At 54.0% G+C, this 22064-nt stretch overlaps 1 non-coding gene across 1 annotated transcript; it reads left to right on the forward strand.

Annotated features, from left to right (window-relative positions):
- The first annotated feature begins 15595 nt into the window (after nucleotides 1-15595).
- Nucleotides 15596-15667, forward strand: TRNAM-CAU. Its single transcript has one exon. It is a non-coding gene; the product is annotated as a tRNA-Met (tRNA).
- Nucleotides 15668-22064: the final 6397 nt, after the last annotated feature.

The following is a 22064-nucleotide window of genomic DNA, read 5'->3' on the forward strand; positions in this document are numbered from 1 at the left end:
GCCGGGACGGGGTGCGGTACCGAGACTGGGATCGGTGCCGGGATCGGGACCGACGTGATGGTGACCGTTGCCTGGATCGGGACCGGGTCCGAGGCTTGGAGCGTCGCCCCTCTCTTCTGTCAGGGGTCTGGGGCCGCATCATTGCCGGCTTGCCCAACGATTGAACAGCCCGCACCGGCGGTGCCGGGGGCCGGAGGCTCGGTGCCTCTATGAGCTGAATAAGCTCTCTCGCCGTCACAAATGTTTCAGGCGTGGACGGGAGATGCAGCTCTACTGCGGTCAGCGCCGGGGAGCAGGGAGGTACCGGACTCGACGGCTCTTGAGGTGCCGGAGTCAGCGGAACCGTGCACGGCTTGTGCACTACCACAGCCGGTGCCGGAGGTGGCTGGGTAAGCTGTCCCGAAGCTGCAGGTTTAGGAGCCGGGTGCGCCGTCTTCCGCTTCCTCTGGGGGGAGAGGGAACGGTGCCGGGACTTCGGTGCCGTCTGCGTCCCTTTAGGAGCCTCGGTACCGGGATGGCTCGGTGCCGCTGGTGCGCTGCGCGCCGAGGATGGTTTCGGCGGTGCCGGGGACGGAGAGGGGGGCTGAAGAGCCACCTCTGTAAGGACCTGTTTAAAGCGAGAGTCTCGCTCCTTTCTTGTGCGCGACTTGAATGCCGTGCAAATTGGGCACTTATCTGTCCTGTGCGATTCCCCGAGGCAGCGCAGGCAGGAATCGTGCGGGTCGCCGATGGGCATAGGCCGCTGGCAAACCGCACAGGGCTTAAAGCCTGGTGCCTTGGGCATGAGCCCGCACCGGTTGTGGAAGAAGAGGGGCTAACCCCTCTAATTCCCTACTATACTATTACTATCACAACTATAACAACTATAACAACTCACTTATTCAACTAATCTAACTACTAAACTAAGTTAACCAACTATATACACTAAAGATACAGAGAAACGCTAGGGCTGTGGAGGTGAGAAAGCACTCCACTGTTCCAACTGGCCGTCACGGGCGGTAAGAAGGAACTGAGGAGCGGACGGGCCGGCCGGGGTATATAACAGGCACCATAGCGGCGCCACTCCAGGGGGCGCCCAGCCGGCCCGCCAGAGTTGCTAGGGTAAAAATGTTCCGGAGAGCCGTGCACGCACAGCGCGCACACCTAACTGGAATGCATAGGAGCAATCACTCAAAGAAGAAATGATTGGTCCCAATGAAGGAAAATCACTATATAAACAAGGTGCCTTGCCATGAAACTTTGGGTTCATCCTGCCAAGACTTCCGCAGAGCATCGTGTCATTACCAACGGAACCCGGCTCCTCCTACCCATGATCAACCTAGCTGGCCACTAGGTTGATCTGGACTCTGGACTGGTAACTATAACATCAACTGGCGGGACAGTGTGTGTGTGGTGTGTGACTGAATGCATATGCTAATATTCACCTGGGAGTGGCTACCCCTTTGGGATCAGAAGAAACTATTATTTAATGACACTGCTTGTAAAGAACCACTCAGCTCTGAATCCAGTGGTTTTGGTGATGTTATAAGAACTGGAATGCCTGAGAAAACTGTCTTTATGTTTTCTTGTTAGCCAGTGTGGTCAAACAGGAGTTTACTTTTGTGGCCGGTTTGCTCTATCTTATAAAAGAACAGGAGTACTTGTGGCACTTTAGAGACTAACACATTTATCTGAGCATAAACTTTCATGGGCTACAGCCCACTTTATCAGATGCATGCTATGCTCAAATAAATGTGTTAGTCTCTTAGGTGCCATAAGTACTCTTGTTGTTTTTGCAGATACAGACTAACACGGCTGCTACTCTGAAACTTATAAAAGAATAACCACCAGTTTGGGGTTGTGTTTGCCCTATTTCTCAGCAGTTCATCCTGAATTTGGCATCTTCAGTTGTGACCCACTAAGGCTTGGTGACAGGATGCCAAGGGAGGGGGCTGGGTCATGGATTTAGAGGGAGTTAGGTGACCCAACCTTCATACAGTCTCCCTTGGGACCGCCCTCTTTAGGGTATGTCTAAGGTGCATCAGGAAGTCAGCTGCCTTCCAGGCTGAGTCTTGCGCTAGTGCATTAAAAATGGCTGTGGAGACATTGCTTTGATGTTAGGGCTCCGCTTAGAGTTCAGACCATCCAGCCCACCCACCCCCCTCAACCCCTGGCTTTAGAACCCAAGCTACAGCCGCAACCAACAGCGCCTACACCATTATTTGTGGTGAGTCAGCATGGACTCCTGGGGAACGAGGCAGGCTCCAGACGCAGTGCAGACATACCCTTAATGGGCGACACACTCGCTTTAGCTTTTTCCAAAGGCCAACCCCGGTTCCCCTTAGAACCACAGAGTTAAAAGGGACCACAAAGGTCATGTAGTCTAAACCCCTGCCAAGGTGCAGGATTTGCTGCGACTAAACCAGCCTCCTTTTGAAAACCTCCAGTGAATAACCTTCCACCACCTCTCCAGGCATCTGTTCCATTGTCCTACGGTTCTTCCAGTTAGGAAGTTTTTCCTGAGATTTAATCTAAATTTGCTGTGCTGTAGTTTGAACCCCCTGCTTCTTGTCCTGCCCTCTGTGACAAGAGAGAACTGTTCTCCATCCTCTGTATGGCAGCCTGTAGTGAGGAAGACCAGCAGGGACCACAACCCACCCGTTGGGCTACAGAGCCAGGAAAGCCACCTCCACCCCTCCGGAAGCTGAGGGGCGGGACAGGAAGCAGAAGTACAAAAGGAGGGGGCCCTGCAGCTCAGTTGGGCTGGAGCTGCCGCGGGAGACAGACACTTATCACCCGCTGCCGGAGTGGGACACCGAGGACCTGCTGGGGCGGCCACCAGAGGACTGGCCAGAGCTCCCAGGGTCACCAGCCAGTCGAGGTGCCAACGAGCTGATGGGCTGCCACAGACCACCAATCCCTGGGGAAACGGAGGCCAGAGGTACCAAACCCTGGGGATTGTAGGAAGTAGCCCAGGGAAACTAGACCATCGTCTGGCTGCGTGTTGGCCTGACACTAAGTAAGGATGTTGTGGGCGGATCCCCGCTGATCCAGTGGCAGATTACACTGCCACTGCTAGGGCCCGGGACTGGGACCCGGTGGAGTCAGGTGGGCCGGGGTCCCCCTACCTCCTGCCACCCACCTTCGGCCAGGAGGCCTGTGTTGGTCGACCGGCCGCCGAGCTAGGACGCTAGACTGGTGCTTGCCCCTGCCTGAGCCCTAGACTGTTTGGTGCTCGCCCTGGGCAAAGCCCCTCATTGTTTGCTGCCCCACCCTGCCTGAGGGCCTGGGCTTGGAGACTTTGCAGCTCTGCCCTGGGACAGACCAGGAGGGACGGCCACACACGCTCACACGGCCTGTCGAGTATTTGAAAACCACTGTCATAGCCCCCCCCATTAACTCATTTCCAAACTAAACACACCCAGTTCCATCAGCCTTTGCTCACTGGCTTGTGTTCCACCCCTTTGATCATCTTTGTCACTTGCCTCTGGATTCTTTCCAGTTTCTCTACATCCTGTCTAGTCACTGGTGACCAAAACTGGACCCAGGACTCCCCTGGCCTGAGGCCTAACCAGTGCTGAGTAGAGCAGTACTATCACCACCTGTGATTTGCATGCTATGCTTCTCTTAATGCATTTGCTTCTTTTTGCATTACCATCACGCTGTTGACTTTGTGTTGAGGTTGTGATCCACCACAACTCCCAGATCCTTCTCAGAGGTGCTGCTGCCATGCCAGTTATCCCCCAGTCAGTATTTGTGCACTGGGTTTTTCTTCCCGAAGTGTATCACCTTACACTTGTCTTTGTTCAATTTCATTGGCGTCTAAAGCCCAGTTTGCCAATTTGTCACGATCCCTTTGAAGTTTTGCTCTACCCTCCAAAGTGTTGACAACCCCCCCAGCTTTGTGTCGTCTGCAAATTTGATCAGTATGCTCTCTATTCCTACATCCAGGTCATTAATGAAGATGTTAAATAGCAACAGACACAAAACAGATCCCTGTGAAACCCCATTTGAGAAATCCCTCCAATCTGACATCATTCCAATAATAGTTATTCTTTGCTTGCGGTTGTGTAACCAATTATATATCCACTTAATGGGAGTTCTGTTGAGCCTGCATTTCTCCAGCTTACTCATGGGACTGTGTCAAACGCCTTTTTGAAGTCCAGGTCTATTTTAGCCACCAAACCAGTTACCCTATCAAAGAAGGATATCGGGCTGGTTTGTCATGCTATGTTCTTAACAAATCCATGCTGGCTGCTACCGATTACCCCTTCATCCTCTGGGTATTCGCAAATTGAATATTTTATACATTGCTCTAGTAGCTTCCCTGGTATTGAGGTCAGGCTGATTAGTCTATAGTTCCCCAGCTCCTCCTTTTTCCCCTTTGTAAAGATGGGCACTATGTTAACCCTTCTCCAGTCTTCTGGGACCTCTTCTGTCATCTGAGTTTGCAAATATTGCCAGAGGCTCTGAGATTCCATCAGCTAATTCTGGGCTGAACAGCAAGAAAGGAGGTGGGGGGCTGGTTTGGGGGATTAAGAGCTCTGTTATCAACATTTGAGCTGTTGAGCTTGAGTTGACGGCTGCCATCCACGAGGAGTTATCAGAGGGAGGCGGGGATTTCAGTCTGGACAGAAGGAGACAGGTCTGGAGCAGAGCGGTAGATCTGTGACTCATCAGCATACGGACAGTAGCTGAATTTGTGTCTGGGGTGAGATTTCCCAGAGATAAAGTGCAGAGGAAGTGACCAAGGACTGAGCCCTGTAGAACCCCCACAGAAGAGTGGAGTGGGGGTGAGGAGGAGCTTCCTAAGGACACGCTGAAGAAGTGGTTACAGAGGTAGGAGGAGAGCCAGGAAGCAGACAAGATGTCAAGACGACGACCATGGTCAGTGGTATTAAAGGCGGCTGACGGGTCAAGAAGAATAAGGGTGGAGCACTGGTTCTGAGCTTAGTCATTAGAGACTATGGCAAAAGCATTCGCAGTGGAGGGCCCCAAATATCTGCCTCCCTGAAACCTTCCCTTCCCACTGCCACCAGATCCTTCCTGCTCCTTGGAGCAACCACTCCCCATCCCCTTCCCACTATCCTCAGTCTTTTCCACTTCCAAGGAGCCCAGATCTCCTACCCAATCCCCGCAGCCCCAACAGCACCACTGCTGGGACCTCCACCCCCTTTCTCCATTCCCAGGCTCCCACTCCCCCAAACCACCACACTCCCTGTTCCCAGGAGACTCTGTCTCTGATTCCTCACCTCCTCTTCCTTCCATGGTACCCATCCCTCCCTGATTCCCTCTAGTCTTCCACATCCCTATCTCTTTCCTCGCACTACACTCAGCCTTCCCTACCTTGTGGCACCCCACAAGCACTAGCTCCCCCATCATCTTCTCCACTCCCACTGCTCCCTGCTCTCCTTCCCCCTACCCCCCAAGAACTCCTGAATAGGAACCTCACACTGCTCTCACAGTCATTGGTTGGTTGGGTCAAGAGGACATGCCGTGGCCACTGCCTCTGAGCTACACTCATTCATCTGAGTCGGAGCCGTACCACTGTTAACTTTCAGACTAGGTGTATTGTGCGTTTTGCTTGCATTCTGAAGGAGTTCCTCTTAGATGTTTCCCCCTGATTCCAAAATTTCAGGGCTGAGAGCAATATTTTAAAGTGTTTTAAAATCCACTTGCAGACTCTGGCCTCTTCTGAGCTGCAAAGTTTTGTCAGCTTAGTTCTATTTGTTAGGGATGCAAAAAACCACATCCTTAATTGATAAAATTATGCTGGCAAAATCTCTCATGCAGACACAGAGTGCTGAAAAAGTCTATCAGAAAAATAAGGAAATCAAATGCCCATAACCTACATCAATACCGAGTACAGGTTGCCCAGTTGTGCCACATGCCTTTCCACTAGGTGGGTGGTGGCTAAACTTAAACCTCTGAAAACCAGAAGAGGAAGAGTTAATATACACACCACCCCTTAAATGCAACCTTAACTCTGCCCCTGGCCCTGCAGCTGGCACTAGCCACTGGGAATGGCTCAGTAAGGCTGGCGCAAAGGTTAACAAACTAATAAAGGAAGTGGAGGTGTCTCCATTTCTTGAAGTCTTCAAGTCGCAGTGGATGCCTTTCTGGGGGCAGATTGAGTCCAACACAAGGGATTCAGCTCAGTACAGCAGTAACTGGGTGAAATTCTATGACCTGGTTATACGGGAGGTCAGAGTAGATGACCTAATAGCCCTTTCTGGCCATAAAATCTATGATTCTACAATAGCTATGAAGGACTAGGAACGTGCCACTGTCTGTGTTGTGTTCACAGATGGGAATACCAGCATTTCTCCACATGCCTCCAGCTGTGTGCACTGGGTCAGCTGTAGCTGTAACTGGATGGTGGCGGGAGGAGTTGGAGCAGCTTGGCAGAGCTGTGACTGTGATATGAAGGGAGGTGCATGTGAACCCTGAGGGACCTAGTCTGCCCCATTTCAATGCACTCAATGGGCTGTTGCTGAGACAGGGCAGAGCAGAGGTGGCATTGTGGGGGTGGCATGAACCTTAACTCTTCATTTCCCCTTCTAAGAACCGAGGGGACGGGAATCGTTACCCAGCGAGGTCACATTCTCATAGTTCTCCTGCATGACGTCTCTGCAGAAGGCTCTTTGACGGGGGTCCAGCAGAGCCCACTCTTCCCTGGTGAAATACACAGCCACCTCCTCGAAGGTCACCGGCCCCTGGAAGAGCAAGAGCCCCCCACTCACAACCTGCTGCCCCACTCACAGCCCCACTATTCATGGGGGAGAGGAGCCAATCAAATGGATGCTCAGAGAGAGACAGTCAGCAGGGTCCCACCCCCACCCTGCTCAGAGCAGCCAGGAGGCAAAACAGGAGGGGAGGTAGAGATCCCCTCACCCCCCCCCAGCAGACAGAGGGGGAAGGGTCTTCTCCTCCATCACACACCTACAAGCCAGAGGCTGATACGGGGGATGGGGCCCCCAGCAGGCTCCAGGGTCGGCTCCCCAGTAGGAATCCCAACAGGCTTCCCATTGCCAGCAGCTGGAAGGAAGGGGAGGGGTTATCTACTCTAGGCCCCACTGGTGGGTAACCTCCCACCCCCTCCTTCAAATCTCCTAGCAGCCTCTGGCCAGTAGGTTCATGTTCTTGCACTGGGAATCGGATACGTTTCCCCAGCGCTGTCCAGGGTTCCCCCACTCCCAACACAACCCCATTCCACAAATAGGGTAATTTCCTCCCCCAAGGCCCATGGGTCTGTTCCCGGAATCCAGGACTTGGGTTAAACAATTCCCAGCAAGTTTGTCACATGCCTTGTCCCCCTCCCTTTCTCCACCCTGGGTGTTTCCTGCCCCCATCCCACCTCCAGACTGAGCTCCCCCAAAGATCCCAGGCCCTCAGTATTTCCTGCCCCTCCCCCTCCAGCAGGAACCCACTAGCAACCCCGCAATAATCCCTACCTGGACTGGCTCCACTACAGCCAGTTCCCTTCCCTGTCCCGTGGGAGGCTGGGACAATCTGGAGCCAAAGGTGGGCGTTACTCTGCCGCCTGTCAGGGTGAGAAGGGTGACAGGGAAGATTTCAGAAGGACCTTTAGTTCCTGTCACATCATGATCTTCCCCGGCCCTTTCCCTGCACAAGATGTTTCTGACTCGCATGCTGGGAAAATATTCCATCACTTTATCACAGCCCAGACCCAGCCCCTTCCACCAGCGCTAAACCCACTGTGCTAGTTTTAAAACCCTGAGAGCAACTCCCCCAACGGTGGGGACCAGGCGGAGGCAGGGACAGGACAAAGTCTGCCCAGTGTAGGTGCAGTAAATTAAATGAAGTTTGCTGGTGATAGCTGGAAGGCTTGGTCAACAGAGACAAATAGTGGACCATGAAGTGGGGCTCACTTCCATTTTACGTATTATGTTCCTCACCCTCATGCTTCAGGGTTTCAGCCAAAACTGCTAGGGGTCAGGAAGGGATTTTTCCCCCTCTATGTATTTTTAGAGGGTTTTTTTTCTCTCTTTCCTCTGAAGCTTCAGGAACGGCCAGAGAAGACAGGATATTGGGCAGGGTAGATCTCTCTCTCTCTCTCTTTGTGCTCCGATGCTCAGAGTCTAACTGATCATTATAGGTGGGATGTGGAAGAAATTTCCCCCCCCCGGCTCAGGTTGTCAGTGACCTGAGGGGTTTTTCATCTTCCTCTGCAGCGTGGGGCACTCACTAGGATTACCCAGAAATATCTCACTTAACCATTTCCCTGCCACTGCAGGAGTCTGGGGCACTGGGGCACCTCGGTCCCTCCCATTCTCTGCCTGGGGCATAGAACAGTCTAGTCTCCTGGGGGCTGCAAGACTTTGGTCTCACTCCAGCTGTTGGGTTTAGTGGGCGGGTGCTGGGGGGTGTTGGCAGCCAGTGCTAGACAGGAGGTCAGACCAGATGATCCAGTGGTCCCTTCTGGCCTTAGACTTTATGACTGACAAAAGGGGGCTAATGATGTCATTCAGGGCCAGTACTAAGCTCTGTGCTTGGTAAACAAGAAAACGTGGCAACAAAGTTACCTAGGCCAAATTTGGCCTTAGGGACATGGATTTAATTAGTAAACAAAATAATAAAAAATTAACGATGCCACTTACTTTTATTCCTTTTGGGACTTTTAAAAAGAGATGGGGGGGGGGGGGGGGAGAGAAAATCATCTCCCACCTCACCCCTGACATGGCAACACTGCTACTAAACTGATATATTTCCTTTCTGAGAGGCTTTGTTTTCATTATATTTTAATTTGTGCTCCTTCCTCTTCTCATGATGCACATTTATTAATTTGCACTTCATTTTGACCATAGTTCTATCCTGTTTCTCAGAAAGGCTCTAAGGGCTTGTCAGTTAAAATATGTTCCAAAGAGACCCATTGCTCCCGTGATTAGTGAAGTCTCTCAGTGCTTGTACATTAAACTAGTTTTCTAAAAAGACCCCTCTTTTTAAGAGCAGGATTAGTAATGAAACTTACCCTCTTTCCCACAAGCCACTGCCTCTGTGCCTTTACTCTCCAGTGCAACACCTTCAAATAATTCTGCTGAGGATGTTTCCCAGAAATTAATCATCATCGGGATGGCTAGGAATGTATGGGGAGAAAAAAAATTAAGATTCTATCTTAAATGAATAAAATTAATTTAAGGCATAATGTAAGCATAAAAAAAAAGTTTAGAGCAAAAAGTTAATTAAAAGAACCAAACAACAGTTGCATTCTTAAAGTAGTGCAGGTTATGCAAAAAAACAATATATAATTGATGTTTTAACCAAATTAGATGCTAATAGCTGTTTTATTTATTTAAAGTGTAAAAATCAGCTACAACCTGTGTCACAAGAGGTAAATAGTGCACTAAAATAATTATAAGTTAAAAATGTGAATACATTACCAATTTAGAGTCACAACAAAAAAAGTCTTTTTTTTTTAAAACTAAATATACTAACAAACTTTCAAATAAATAGTTTTTAAAAAATGCTCAGCCTTTGTATTTTTTTTTAAAAAGTATCAAGCAGCCACTCAAACACAGGAAAAGTTGTCAAAGACCTTAGTAGTCTTTAAAAAAAAGCTTTAAAATCAGACTATGCAAACTTAATTAAAAACACTATTAATATTACTGCAATTAAAACTGCAAAATAAAATTCTTAAAATTAATGTAGTCAGTTAAAAATGCAATAATTAAAGAAAGCAAAGGCAAAAAAAATGAGTACTAAAAAACCTGTAAAACACTTTAAATGCTTACGTGACATTGATGAGCTAAAATATTTAAGAGACAAGTCAGTTGAAAATATAGTGGTGCAAGAACAAAGTAACATCGCTTCCCATTGTTACACAGCTTCCAGGTGCTGGAGGCTGCGATCCCCCGTCGTTAACATGGTTATTGGGCTGAAATCTCCCCATGCCAGTCAGAGACAGACACGTACCTGCATCGCTCCCCAGCCCCCGTCGCAGCGTCTCTAGGGGAAGGAGAAGATGGGAGAGGTGAGGATTCAGTCCCTTGCACTCATGGAGAAATCCCCATTGCGTATTAATGGAACTGCTGTTAACTACGAGATGGTGACAGAGATCAGAGGCCGATAACGCAGCCGCTGCAGACAGAGCCAGCCCCACAGGGCTGCTCCATGGGGAAGGGCGACTCGCTGAGCTGGGCTGTGAGATGGAGCCGAGGATCAGTGACATCACTAGAGTCCCCGACTCCTCCCCAGGGCGAGGGTTGCTCTAACCAGAGGAGACGCCACCCCCAGACTCCAATTCACCTTTGAATCCCAGCAGCACCTCCTGCAGCAGGGCACTTTGCAGAGAGAAATCACTGAGTCTCTTCTCCAGCTCCGCAAACGACGGCTCTGGCTTCCCAAACGTCCCGTCCTCCCTGCTGGGGAAAGGAGGGGTGAGAAATAGGCCTGAGCCCCAGACCCTGAGCCCAGCAACCCCCAAACTCCAGGAAACCTGGATCTGAGCTTTGTAGCCTGAGATGTTCATTGTCATGGTGAGTCACCTCAGCCCTGCGCTCCCCCAGAGAGACGGGAAGTGGGGAGACACTAGAGCAAGGAACGGAGACATTGTTCAGGAGCTTTCTCAGGGATGCTCTGGCTCTGGCGGGGGATCATGTGGAAAGGGAGGAGACACAGACCAGAGAGTGGGCAGGTCCTACATGCTGAGAGTGGCCACAGACAGAGCCCAGGGCTCCAGCAGGGAATGAACATGGGCCCTTTAATGCCAAAACCCCCGAACCCTTCAGCTGAAGCAGTAACCCTGGGGCATCCAGCTCATTCGCAGAGATGGCCACATTGCCCTGTCCGTTACGGCCAGTGGCCAGGGCATCAGGTTAGGACTCTGTGCCCTGCTCCATTCACAGCAGAACACCCACTGCTCCCCATGGGACACCCACATATGAGGAACAAGGGGAGAATCTGCCCTTCGCATCGGAAATAAAATTTTAGTTCTTAGTATTTTGCCAAGTCTTTGTCTGTCACACTCAGTGTCACTCAGGAGGAAAACAGCCCCCTCCCGGACACACTGTAGGGCCCTTCTGGTTCTTCCCTGTGTTTCCTGCCTTTCCCACCCTCCTTTCTCCATTTCTCTCTTGCTTCCTTGTTGTTGTGTCTCTCCTCTGTTTTTCCCTCCCTACAGCAACCCCCTATTCCCACCCCACAAAGGTTTCACTCCCGCCCTCTCCCTGTTCCACCTGCTTGAGTGATCAGCCAGGGAATGTTCAATGTTGACATCAAAGTGCTGCTATTTCAGTTGACACCCCAATGACATTAACAGGGGACAGGAGAGTTCACGCTCTCAGAGCTACGGCTTCAGGCTGCTGGCAGCCCCAGCAAGGCAACGCTGTCTCCATTCACACTGGGGAGGTGCTGAGGGCCAGCAACTCACTTTAACAAATGTGAGAGCTGAGATTCTGCGCCCTCGGAGTACGTGACGCGGCCACATCAGTCCAGGAGACAGGCCTGGTCCGTCGCATCGGCCCTGGGTCTAGCAGCCCTGCTGGGACCTCCTTAGCGATCAGACAGTAACCGGCTCGTCTCCTACCTGAGTCAGCCACTAGGGGAGCCAGAATCACACGCTCCCAGGGCAGGGGGCAGCTTCCTATTCAGCGCAGTTATCAAACCTAACGACCCATGAGGGGGAGCGAAATGGAGCCCAGGACTTACCTGCCCCCAGTGCTCCCAGCACCCTAAAGAGGGGGAGAAAGAGGAGGCCGTCAGGGGGAGTGTCCCTGGGTGGGGAGGCCTCCTGCTCTGCAGGGGTCACCACTGAGGCCTCGGGCAGTAGGGGAATTTCAGGTTTACATTCCCAGAGCTGCTGCCCCCCTACCAGCCCCAGCAAACCCTGCGGGCAGGTCCCACTGCGGGAATCTTCTCCCCGGGCACTTTACAGGCAGAAGATATTTCTCTGCATTGAGAATCAAATTCCCCCCAGTGCCGAGAGACCCAGAAGGTCCCTGGCCCCACTAAACCCATTAACCTGCCGTGCGAGGGGCCTTGGGCCTGGCTCGGGACCTCAGCATGGTGGGGGAGGGGATTTCACCCTCCAAGAGCAAATGCAGAGAGACATTTCCAGGAGAGAAGGTCTTGGGGCTGCAGCATCCAGGACTCCCAGGACCCATCCCTGGCGCCGCTGCCAGACTCACTGGGTGACCTTGGGCAGGGCTCTGCCCCTCCCTCTGCCTCACTTTCCCCATTTGTCCCAGAGGGATAATGCCCCGACCCCACTCTGCAAAGTGCTTTGGGGTCCAGGGCTCAGAAGTGCCTATAGAAACGCTGCGTATGATCACTGCAATGACAGCCTGACCTGCAGGGGTTGGCTCAGCGGCTGCTGCCCCTTCTCTCCTCCCCTCTCGCTGAGCAGGGAAATCTCCCAGGACAGGCTGCAGACGCCCTCATCCCTTCTCTGGACAATGGCTCTCTCTAGCTCCTCCAGCCGGGCCAGCAGCCACTGCTCCTGCTCCTCCAGAAACCCTCGCAGCTCCTGCCACTCCCAGACGAGCTTCTGCCTCTCGGCTGCCGTCTGTTTCTGCAACAGGGAGAGGGCGGCTCAGTAACAGGGGAACATAGAACATAAGAACGGCCAGACTGGGTCAGACCAAAGGTCCATCTAGCCCAGTATCCTGTCTACCGACAGTGGCCAATGCCAGGTGTCCCATGGATCAAGTGATCCATCCCCTGTTGCCCATTCCCAGCTTCTGGCAAACAGAGGCTAGGGACACCATCCCTGCCCATCCTGGCTAATAGCCACTAATGGACCTGTCCTCCATGAACTTCTCTAGTTCTTTTTAGAACCCTGTTAGCGTCTTGGCCTTCACAACATCCTCTGGCAAGGAGTTCCACAGGTTGACTATGTGCTGTGTGAAGAAATACTTCCTTTTGTTTGTTTTAAACCTGCTGCCTCTTCATTTCACTGGGTGACCCCTAGTTCTTGTGTTATGAGGAGTACATAACACTTCCTGATTTACTTTCGCCACACAAGTCACGATTTTATAGACCTCTACCATATCCTCCCCCCTCCCCCCCAGTAGTCTCTTGTCCAAGCTGAACAGTCTCAGGCTTTGTCTACACTGGCACGTCTCTCCTGCCAACAAACAGCAGCTACTCTGTGCGCCTGTTAGCGGCACGGCTGTAGCGGCACAGCCGTGTTGCTAAAAGCTGCGGCGTGTAGCCATAGCCTCAGTCTTATTCATCTCTCCTCATACGGAAGCTGTTCCGCACCCTTCATCATTTTTGTTGGCCTTCTCTGAACCTTTTCCAATTCCAATGGGTTGGGTTTGTTTTTTTTTTGAGATGGGGTGACCAGATCTGCAGGCAGTATTCAAGGTGTGGACATACCATGGATGTATATACAGGCAATAGGATATTTTCTGTTTTATTGTCTATCCCTTTCCTAATGATTCCCCACATTCTGTTTGCTTTTTTGACGCCGCTGCACATTGAGTGGATGTTTCCAGAGAACTATCCACAGTGACTACAAAATCTCTTTCTTGAGTGGTAACAGCTAATTTAGACCCCATCATTTTATGTCCATTTGGTATTATCTTTTCCAATGTGCATTATTTTGCAGTTATCAACACTGAAATTCACCTGCTCGGTAACTGGGGAAAATCATAAATGCGCCTCGGGGCGGGTGGCAGAGTTATTTACCAGAACACGAGTTCTCTTGCGGTGGGGGATGGGAAGTTCATTTATCCCAGGAAGGGAGGCGGGATCAGGGCCGGGGTGAGCTGTACATCACCTACAGGAGGGACACTTCTCCCCGAAACCTCATCAACTTGCACTGAGCCAAATCCTCCATCTCTGCAGCCCACATTTCATCTCCTTCCTCCCCATCCCCCCAGGAGCTAGAAAGGATCCCTGGTCACTGTGACATCCAGACAGCCCGTGGGCAGGGGCTCTGGGCTAACACAGACTGACCCTGTGCTGCCCAGCAGCCTCCTGCGTCCTAAGGGCATCATGTTACCCCCGTGTCTGACCCTGCAGGGTCCCTGGGCTCCAGCGGGGATGGGTCCCTGGCTGAGGCTGGCAGGGTGGGCCCTGCACTCACCAGGTCATTCTTATGCCAGGCAAACCTCAGTGGCGGGGGGCTCTGGGCACCTACCAGCAGCTCCTCGGCTTTGGCTGCTTCTCTCTCTTTTCCCAGGGGGGTCGGATGCTTTTGTGGGGCCTCCTGGAAGAAGCAGGGGAGGGAGGGTTAGAAACTGCTGCAAACCTCCCAGCTGCCAGATTTCAGGGCCGTCCTGCCCTGCAGAGGCCTGTGCAGGGTCCCTGGGACTCAGACTGAGAGGAGCTGGTGAAACAGGGAGCAGCTTTTCCAGAGGAAACGCAGGGCCCCAGGCTGCAGGGACAGGGGTGCAGCCCAACCCCCGGCTCCCCGGGGCCTCGCCCACATCCCAAGCAGCCAACTTCAGACAGTCCCCCACTTTCCCCAGCGCCAGCCCCCAAAGCTCCCGCAGGGCCAGATCTGAACATGGAGCCCCCGGAACATCCCTGACCCCCCAGCCCTGACCCCCCAGCACACCCCAAACTCCCAGCAGCCCCACAGTCCCCCCCAGCCCTGAACCCCCAGCACACCCCAAACTCCCAGCAGCCCCACAGGCCCCCAGCCCTGATCCCCAGCACTCCCCAAACTCCCAGCAGCCCCACAGTCCCCCCAGCCCCGTCCCCCCAGCGCACCCCATACTCCCAACTACCCCCATTGCCTCCCAGCCCTGAACCCCCCAGCACACCCCAAACTCCCAGCTCCCCCACAGTCCCCCAGCCCCGATCCCCAGTGCACCCCAAACTCCCAGCAGCCGCACAGTCCCCCAGCCCTGACCCCCAGCACACGCCAAACTCCCAGCAGCCCCACAGGCCCCATCCCCATCCCCAGCCGCTCCCGCCGCGCCCGGCTCTGACACCCCAAATCCGCCCCCGATTCCCCTCCCCTCGCTCCCGGGCCCAGCCTGGGCTCCGAGCTCTGCAGCCGAGCCGCGCTCCCGGCCCCTGCAGCTCCCGGGCTCCGCCCGCCCCGCCAGGCCACTCGCCCCCGCAGCCCCGGGCAGCCCCGCTCCGGCCGCGGGAGCGCGGGGACCCCGGGCAGGGGCGAACCAGGCAGCCGGGCCCGGCCTCCCGGCAGGAGCGTGTCCGCCCCACGCGTGTCCCCGCCCCCGGCCCCGCCCGCGCTGCCCCCGGCCCCACCGCGCTGCCCCGCGGGCTGCAGGGCTGGAGCAGCCCCGCGCCGCGCTCCCGGCCCCGGCCATGGCCCCGCTGCCGCACACAGGGGCGGGGCCGGGCCGGGGGCAGGAAGGGCGGCTCCTCCCAGGCCTGGCCCCGCCCCTGGCCCCTCGCAGGGGGGTTGGGACCCGCGGGGAAGCGGGACCCGCCTCAGCCCGGAGGGGGCAGGAGAGGGGCCGGGGCTCCCCAGGGGAAAAGCGGGGGCGGGGCTGGTGCTGCTGAACCATCAGACCAAGGAGCCTCCGGCGGAGAATGCAGCGAGCGCGGGTCAGTTCAGCGCTGGGGGGGGGACCCAGCGCGTGTCAATCACCTGCCGCTAAAGCGTCCAAATCCCCTGGGCACAGCTCGGGAGCTGCACTGGGAATCCATCCTGCAGGAAGCCCCCCCCTTTCCCCCCAGCAGAGTGGCGCAGCGGGAGCGTGCTGGGCCCATAACCCAGAGGTCGATGGATCGAAACCATCCTCTGCTAGTTTGGGTTTTATTACAGCCCTGGAAATAATCCAGCTGCCTGCGTGTGTTCAGAAAAGAAGAACAAATTCTCTCCCTGTTCACCCTTCCACGGTGATTAAAGGAAGGAAGAAAGCCCCGGCAGAGCCCTGCCCCACAGAGTCCCCTCCTGGAAGGCGAGAGCTGGGCAGTGACTAGGGCTCCAGCTCAGGGTTGCCAGGTTTATATAACTTTTGGTGATGTCCAGAAGGGTCCAAGTCCTGCCCCTTCCCCTCCCCGCCCCCCCCCCCCCTCTCTGCCTAAGGCTCTGGGAGGGAGTTTGGGTACATGAGGTGCCGGTTCTGGGATGGGCAGGGCAGGGGAGGCAGTTTGGATGCAGGAGGGGTGCATGCTCTGGGAGGGAATTTGGGTGCATGAGGTGCAGGCTCTGGGCTGGGGCAGGGGTTGGGGTGCTGGGGGGGCAGTGGCAGACTCAGGGTGGGTGTTCGGGTGTGTGCAGGCTCTGGGCGGGGGCAGGGGTTGGGGGCAGGGGCAGTGGCAGACTCAGGAGGAGTTCGGGTGTGTGCAGGCTCTGGGCTGGGGCAGGGGTTGGGGGCAGGGGCAGTGGCAGACTCAGGGAGGGAGTTCGTGTGTGCAGGCTCTGGGCTGGGGCTGGGGTTGGGGTGGGGGGGGGCAGGGGCTGACTCAGGGTGGGAGGTTGGGTGTGTGCAGGCTCTGGGCTGGGGCAGGGGTTGGGGGGGGCAGTGGCAGACTCAGGGAGGGAGTTCGGGTGTGTGCAGGATCTGGGCTGGGGCAGGGGTTGGGGTGTGGGGGGGCGGTGGCAGACTCAGGGAGGGAGTTCGGGTGTGTGCAGGATCTGGGCTGGGGCAGAGTGTTGGGGTGTGGCACCTTATCTTGGGAAGCTCCTGAAAGTGACCCACACCCACATCTGGCAGCAACTTCTGCATGGAGGAGGCCGGGGGGGGGCTCCTGGAGCCACTGCCCACAGGCACCACCCCTGCAGCTCCCATTGCCGCAGTTCCAATGGCAGAGTTGGTGCTTGGGGCAGGGGCAGCGTGTGAGAGACACACCCCGCAGGGACGTGCCAGTTGCTTCTGGGAGTGGTGCGCCGTGCAGAGCGAGGGTGGGCAGGAATCCGCTTTAGCCCCACGGTGCTGCCGGTACTAGTGGCAGGAGCCCCCAGGCCCTTTCAAATCGCCTGGGGCCAGCTGATCTGACTTTCTGATAGGGAAGCCACAGGAGTGGTCATGCACCCCTCATGAGCAGTTCTGGGGAGTCTTTTTGGGGCTCCTGGAGTAGGCGGCAGAGAGGTGCAGCCTCATCACAGAGTCTGTTTCCCTGGAGGGGAGAAGGGGCTGCAGGGTGATATCCCACCTCTGGGCATCCAGGAGCCTCTGCTCCCCACTGTCATGCTGGAGCCTCCACATTTATTTATTGGCAAATAAAATTTGCAGAATTCTAAAATATTGTGCACAGAATTTTTATTGGTGCAGAACTGACTCAGGGAACCTGCTTGGATTGTCACTGCTTGGTTAACCACTCAGCCACCACACCAATGCACAGAGAGTGCCAAGCCCTACCGCTATGTGGGGGTGGGGGTGGGGTCTGGTCATACACATTCAGACTGTTCGCTCCCCCAGCTACAAACCGCTGTTGATTTCCCATTTAGGACATTAGCCGTTACTGACAAGGTTTGTCCAGGTTCTTTTCTTTATCTCATGCTGCTAGTTAGAAGGATCAGTACTGATTTTGTTTTTCAAAAATACACAACCCCCTAAACCTGCTTTTAGCAATCAGAATAATTTACTGTCACCTTATTTTTGCCTGCCCCAGTACAAAAGAAGAGGCTTTTGTGGGTTTCCTGACTCAGAGGATGAAAATGACCGTGTGTCGGGCCGCACTGCTGTGAATCGTTGTCGAGCGGAACCCGTTGTTGGCATTGGTAGTGTAGACACGGCTTCAGACTCGGTGCTGGCCAGGGGAAGTATTGCCCCTAGAGACACCCAGGGGTGGTGTGGGATTGTCCCAGGTTACTGGGTGGGGGCTCGAGCGGGTTCTGTGATGTGTTGTTAAAAAGGATCCCCAAGATATTGAACCCTGGGCCATGTTGCTGCTGACTCCAAGTGGCAGAAGGGTCACAGAGAGAAGCAGGGGGAGGGGAGGAGCACCAGTGAATTTATGCAGTTATTCAGTGAGGCAGAGGCCCAGCCGAAGGAACTACCTGTGCAAGCCCCCTGGGCAGAGAGGGGATCTGTGATGGCCTCGGCACTGGAGATACAGCCCAGGGATGGGGCAGTAACTGGAGCGGGGAAGATTTGTGAGCTGGGAACCCCTCTCCCCAGGGATTTCCCCTGCAGGCCTGTTTCAGGATCTCTCTTTGCTCTTTCCCTGTGTAACCCAGTGGGGCTCAAACTTTTGGCACTGGTGACCCCTTGCACAAAGCAAGGTGCCGAGTGCGACCCTCCAACATCAATTCAAAACACATTTTTTCATATTTAATGTTATTTGAAATGCTTAATTTATAACCTAATTCTTTAAAATGAGTTTAACTTTTCTCCCTACTTTTAAATTCAGCCTAGAACACACGTCGATTGAATTATTGTTATAAGCAGAAAAGGGTTTTCAAATAGTTACTGTTGAACACTGGGGGTGTGAAGACATTTGTCAATATCACTTTTCACAGCAGACTTTGCTCCATTGCCACCCTCACTGCTGCTGCCTGCAGAGCTGGGCGGTTTGTGACCCCCACATAATAACCTCACCCCCCCCCCCACGAGGGGCTGTAACCCCCCGTCTGAGAACTCCTGGGCTGCTCCCTTCCCCCTCTGGCTGGGACACTTGACCCCTGTCCCGTTCCCAGGGGGCCCGTGTGCTCCTGGAGCTGGATCGGCCGCTCCTGAGGGGAGCCAGAGCCGGGGGGGGAAAGGGGAGTTGTCGGTGGGGCCAGCAGCGCTGGGAGCCACAGACACAGGGGGGCTGAGGAGGGGCCGCTTGTGCAGAGTCACTTCCCTGCCAGCCCCCAGTACTCCCCCCCAGCTCCCCCCATCCTCTGGGGCTGCCTTAATTCAGACAGTCCCTTTCCCGCCATATCCCCAGCACATCAGTGATTGCGATAGCAGGGGGCAGGTTTTCTCTGGGGCACTGAGCTTTGCCAGGGGGTTGGTGGCTCTTTTCTTTCCTCACCCTGGAGTAAACTCAACTTTTTATTCCATCCTTGATGATTCATGGAATAACAACAGCAGCATGAAGAAAGAGGTGGGCACAGCGGGTCTCAGGGTGGGAGCAGAGAGGTGCAAGCAGTGGGGTGGGCTGGGCTGGGCAGGGGAGGGGACAGAGAGGCGTGAGTGGCAGGCAGGATGGGTGTCACGGATGGGGCAGAGAGGTGTGGGTGGTGGATAGGATGGGTGTCACAGGAGGGGACAGAGAGGTGTGGGTGGGTGGCAGGCAGGATGGGTGTCACGGATGGGGCAGAGAGGTGTGGGTGGTGGATAGGATGGGTGTCACAGGAGGGGCAGAGAGGTGTGGGTGGTGAGCAGGGCAGGTCTCAGGAGGGGCAGAGAGGTGTGGGGGGTGGGCTGGGTGGGTCTCAGGGGAGGGGCAGAGAGGTGCGGGTGGTGGGCAGGGCGGGTCTCAGGGGAGGGGCAGAGAGGTGTGGGCGGTGGGCAGGGCAGGTCTCAGGGGAGGGGCAGAGAGGTGTGGGTGGTGGGCAGGGCGGGTCTCAGGGGAGGGGCAGAGAGGTGTGGGTGGCAGGCAGGATGGGTGTCACAGGAGGGGCAGAGAGGTGTGGGTGGTGGGCAGGATGGGTGTCACAGGAGGGGCAGAGAGGTGTGGGTGGTGGGCAGACCTTGGGGCAGAGGGTGTAGTGGCACGAGCAGCAGGTAAGGAGGAGGGAGGAGAGGAGCGAGCAAGAAGTGGACTAACTTCTAGGGAGCTTCCAGAGCTCATGCCCAGCCTCCCCACATGCAAGAGTCATGGGCCACCTGTTCTCTGGGTCTTCACTAACCAAGCCCCTCCCCAAGCTCTGTTGATGGAAGAAGCCCTCCTGTTGACACAGCGCTATCTGCACATGGGTTAGGTTGATAGAATTGCATTGCTGGGGGTGTTACATTTTTTTACACCCCTGAGTAATGTAGTTAAACCGACCTAATTTTGCAGCATAGACCTGTGCAAAGAATCACACACCCACCTTAGGAGTAAAACTTCACCTGCTCCTCTGCTTTACAGAATCCAAACACGAGCAACACTTGTCAGGCCCCAGTGGTGATGGCAGGGAGTCAGGTGTGGGCAGACACTGTGTTATAGCTACCCACAGGCACCATGGCTTAAAGCATCTGTTTTGTAAACAGGAGATCCTGGGTTCAACTCCCAGTGGTGCCTGGTTGTTGGGGCACCTGCAATTGGCTACTGTCAGAAGACAAGATTCAGAGCTAGATGGGCCTTTGGTCTAGCCCAGTGTGGTTTTTCTTATGGTTTAAATAACACTCACAGGTACTGACAATAGAGTTACTGAAAGTTTGAGAGTTAGGAGCAGGTAGGTCAGTGGTCCAGTCCCCACACAGATGACACCCTCCCTATGGGACAGGGGCAGGTCTGAGTTCTCATCCAAATGCTCATTGTGGCTGCCAGAACCTGTGAGCAGCTTGTTTAGTTTATGCCAAAGGTTGAGTCCTGCTTTGTGCACCGTGTGTGAGACTAAAAATCCTAAACCGCCCTTTGAAATAACGAATGCAGCAGGACGTGTTATTGTCCCTGCCCCAAAGCAGACAGACCAATGGAGAAATGCCATTGAGTCCAAGGTAACACTCCCCTGCCATTTTACCTTTTTTGCTTGCTAAACTCCTTCTTATCTGCCCGGCCCAGGCTGTCCTCTGCCTCAGCTGCTGCTCCCGGCCTGCTCTAGAGTTCAACACGCAGGGCCCCCAGGGAAACAGAGGCTGGGACAGGGCAGCAGCCTGGGCTGGGCTGGGAAGATGCTGGGAGTTCTCGTTCCCTGAGAACTGGCCTGGCTCCCTTCTCAACAGCAAACAAATCAATTCCACGTCCCCTCCCCAGAAAAACCAGCTTGGAGCCAAGGGCAGCAGGGGACGATTCCCTCCAGTTCCCACCGAGGCAGGAGAGAACCCAGGGTGTTTCTAGCAGAGCTTATGGAACTGAGATGGGGGAAACCAGCCTTTAAGAACAGGCAGTTCCAGTTTAAGCTAAGAGTTTTTAACAATTTCTACAATATTAAATAACCCTTTAATCATAGTGTCACCATCCATAAAATTGCTTCAGCCTTACAGGTTCCCAAGTGCAAAACTAAACATCTCTTCAAATCCAAGGGAGTGGAGATCAGTCAATGTTCAGTGTCATCCCACATAAAAGAACCATGTTGTGGTACATACTGGCCCCATCATGTGGCCATGGCCTTTCCCTCCTCCTCCAGAGTCAGAATGTGACCAGCTCTCACTGAGGGGGTGCAACACCCCTCCCTTGGTCTCTATGCCAGAGCTCCTATCAGCTCAGTGTCCTTCCCACAAGAGTTGGCTGCTGAGAGGGTTGCAATGGGGGAAATGAAGGCAGAGGAGGATTGTTCCTGCTGGGTTTTCTTTGTGTGGCCCTGTGATCCTGCTGGAGGAAGCATGATTTGTGTTTGTTTCAGTGGCTTGGATTGGGCTCAGGTTGTGACCCTGGGTACAGGGCTTCCTGCACAATCTGCTCTTAGCCCCTCAGGGAATGGACAATGAATCAGCTTCAGAAAGTGGATAGAAAGTAGCCTAAGAAAGTGTAACATAAATGAGAAGAAAGCCACTATCATCACCTCCCTGGTGGTCTAGTGGTTAGGGAAGGAGGGGGCAATTTTATATTAATAAAGAAATATTTATAAATTTTAATAAAATAAACAGTGAAGAAAATCAGTTGTACAACTATCAAAACAAATTATTTTCCTAATATGAAAGTGCAAATCAGCTAATTAATATATGATGCAATGTATGTAATAGATAATTTTGTTATTATTTATATAGTCATGGAAAGTAAATAATACATGGAAGAAATGAAAGGGGTTTTTTTAAGGGTTTTTTGGTTTTAGTCGTCCCTGCCCCGGCCCCATCGAAACTGTTCGAATTGGGCCCCGCACTTCCTGAAGCCGGCCCTGACAATGAGGCTAATCATCTAGTGGAACAAGCTCCGCAAGGGATGTGGTTAATTCCCCATCACTGCCCTGTGTAAATCAAGACCGCAGCTCTTGCTGCAAGACACCTGGTGTGTGGGTGTCCCTGTTCCCCCTTCAGAACCTCTGGTACATGGTGCTTCCCTCCTCCCAGTTCAAGATCCCCATCATGTGGGTGCTCCCATCCAGGATCTCTGGGATGTGTCTCTGTCCCCCACCCCATGAACTAGCTCCCGTGTGTGGTTTCCCCTGCCTGCCGCCATCCAGG

The sequence above is a fragment of the Mauremys reevesii genome, linkage group 12, assembly GCF_016161935.1.
Source record: "Mauremys reevesii isolate NIE-2019 linkage group 12, ASM1616193v1, whole genome shotgun sequence".
NCBI classification, from domain to species: domain Eukaryota; kingdom Metazoa; phylum Chordata; order Testudines; family Geoemydidae; genus Mauremys; species Mauremys reevesii.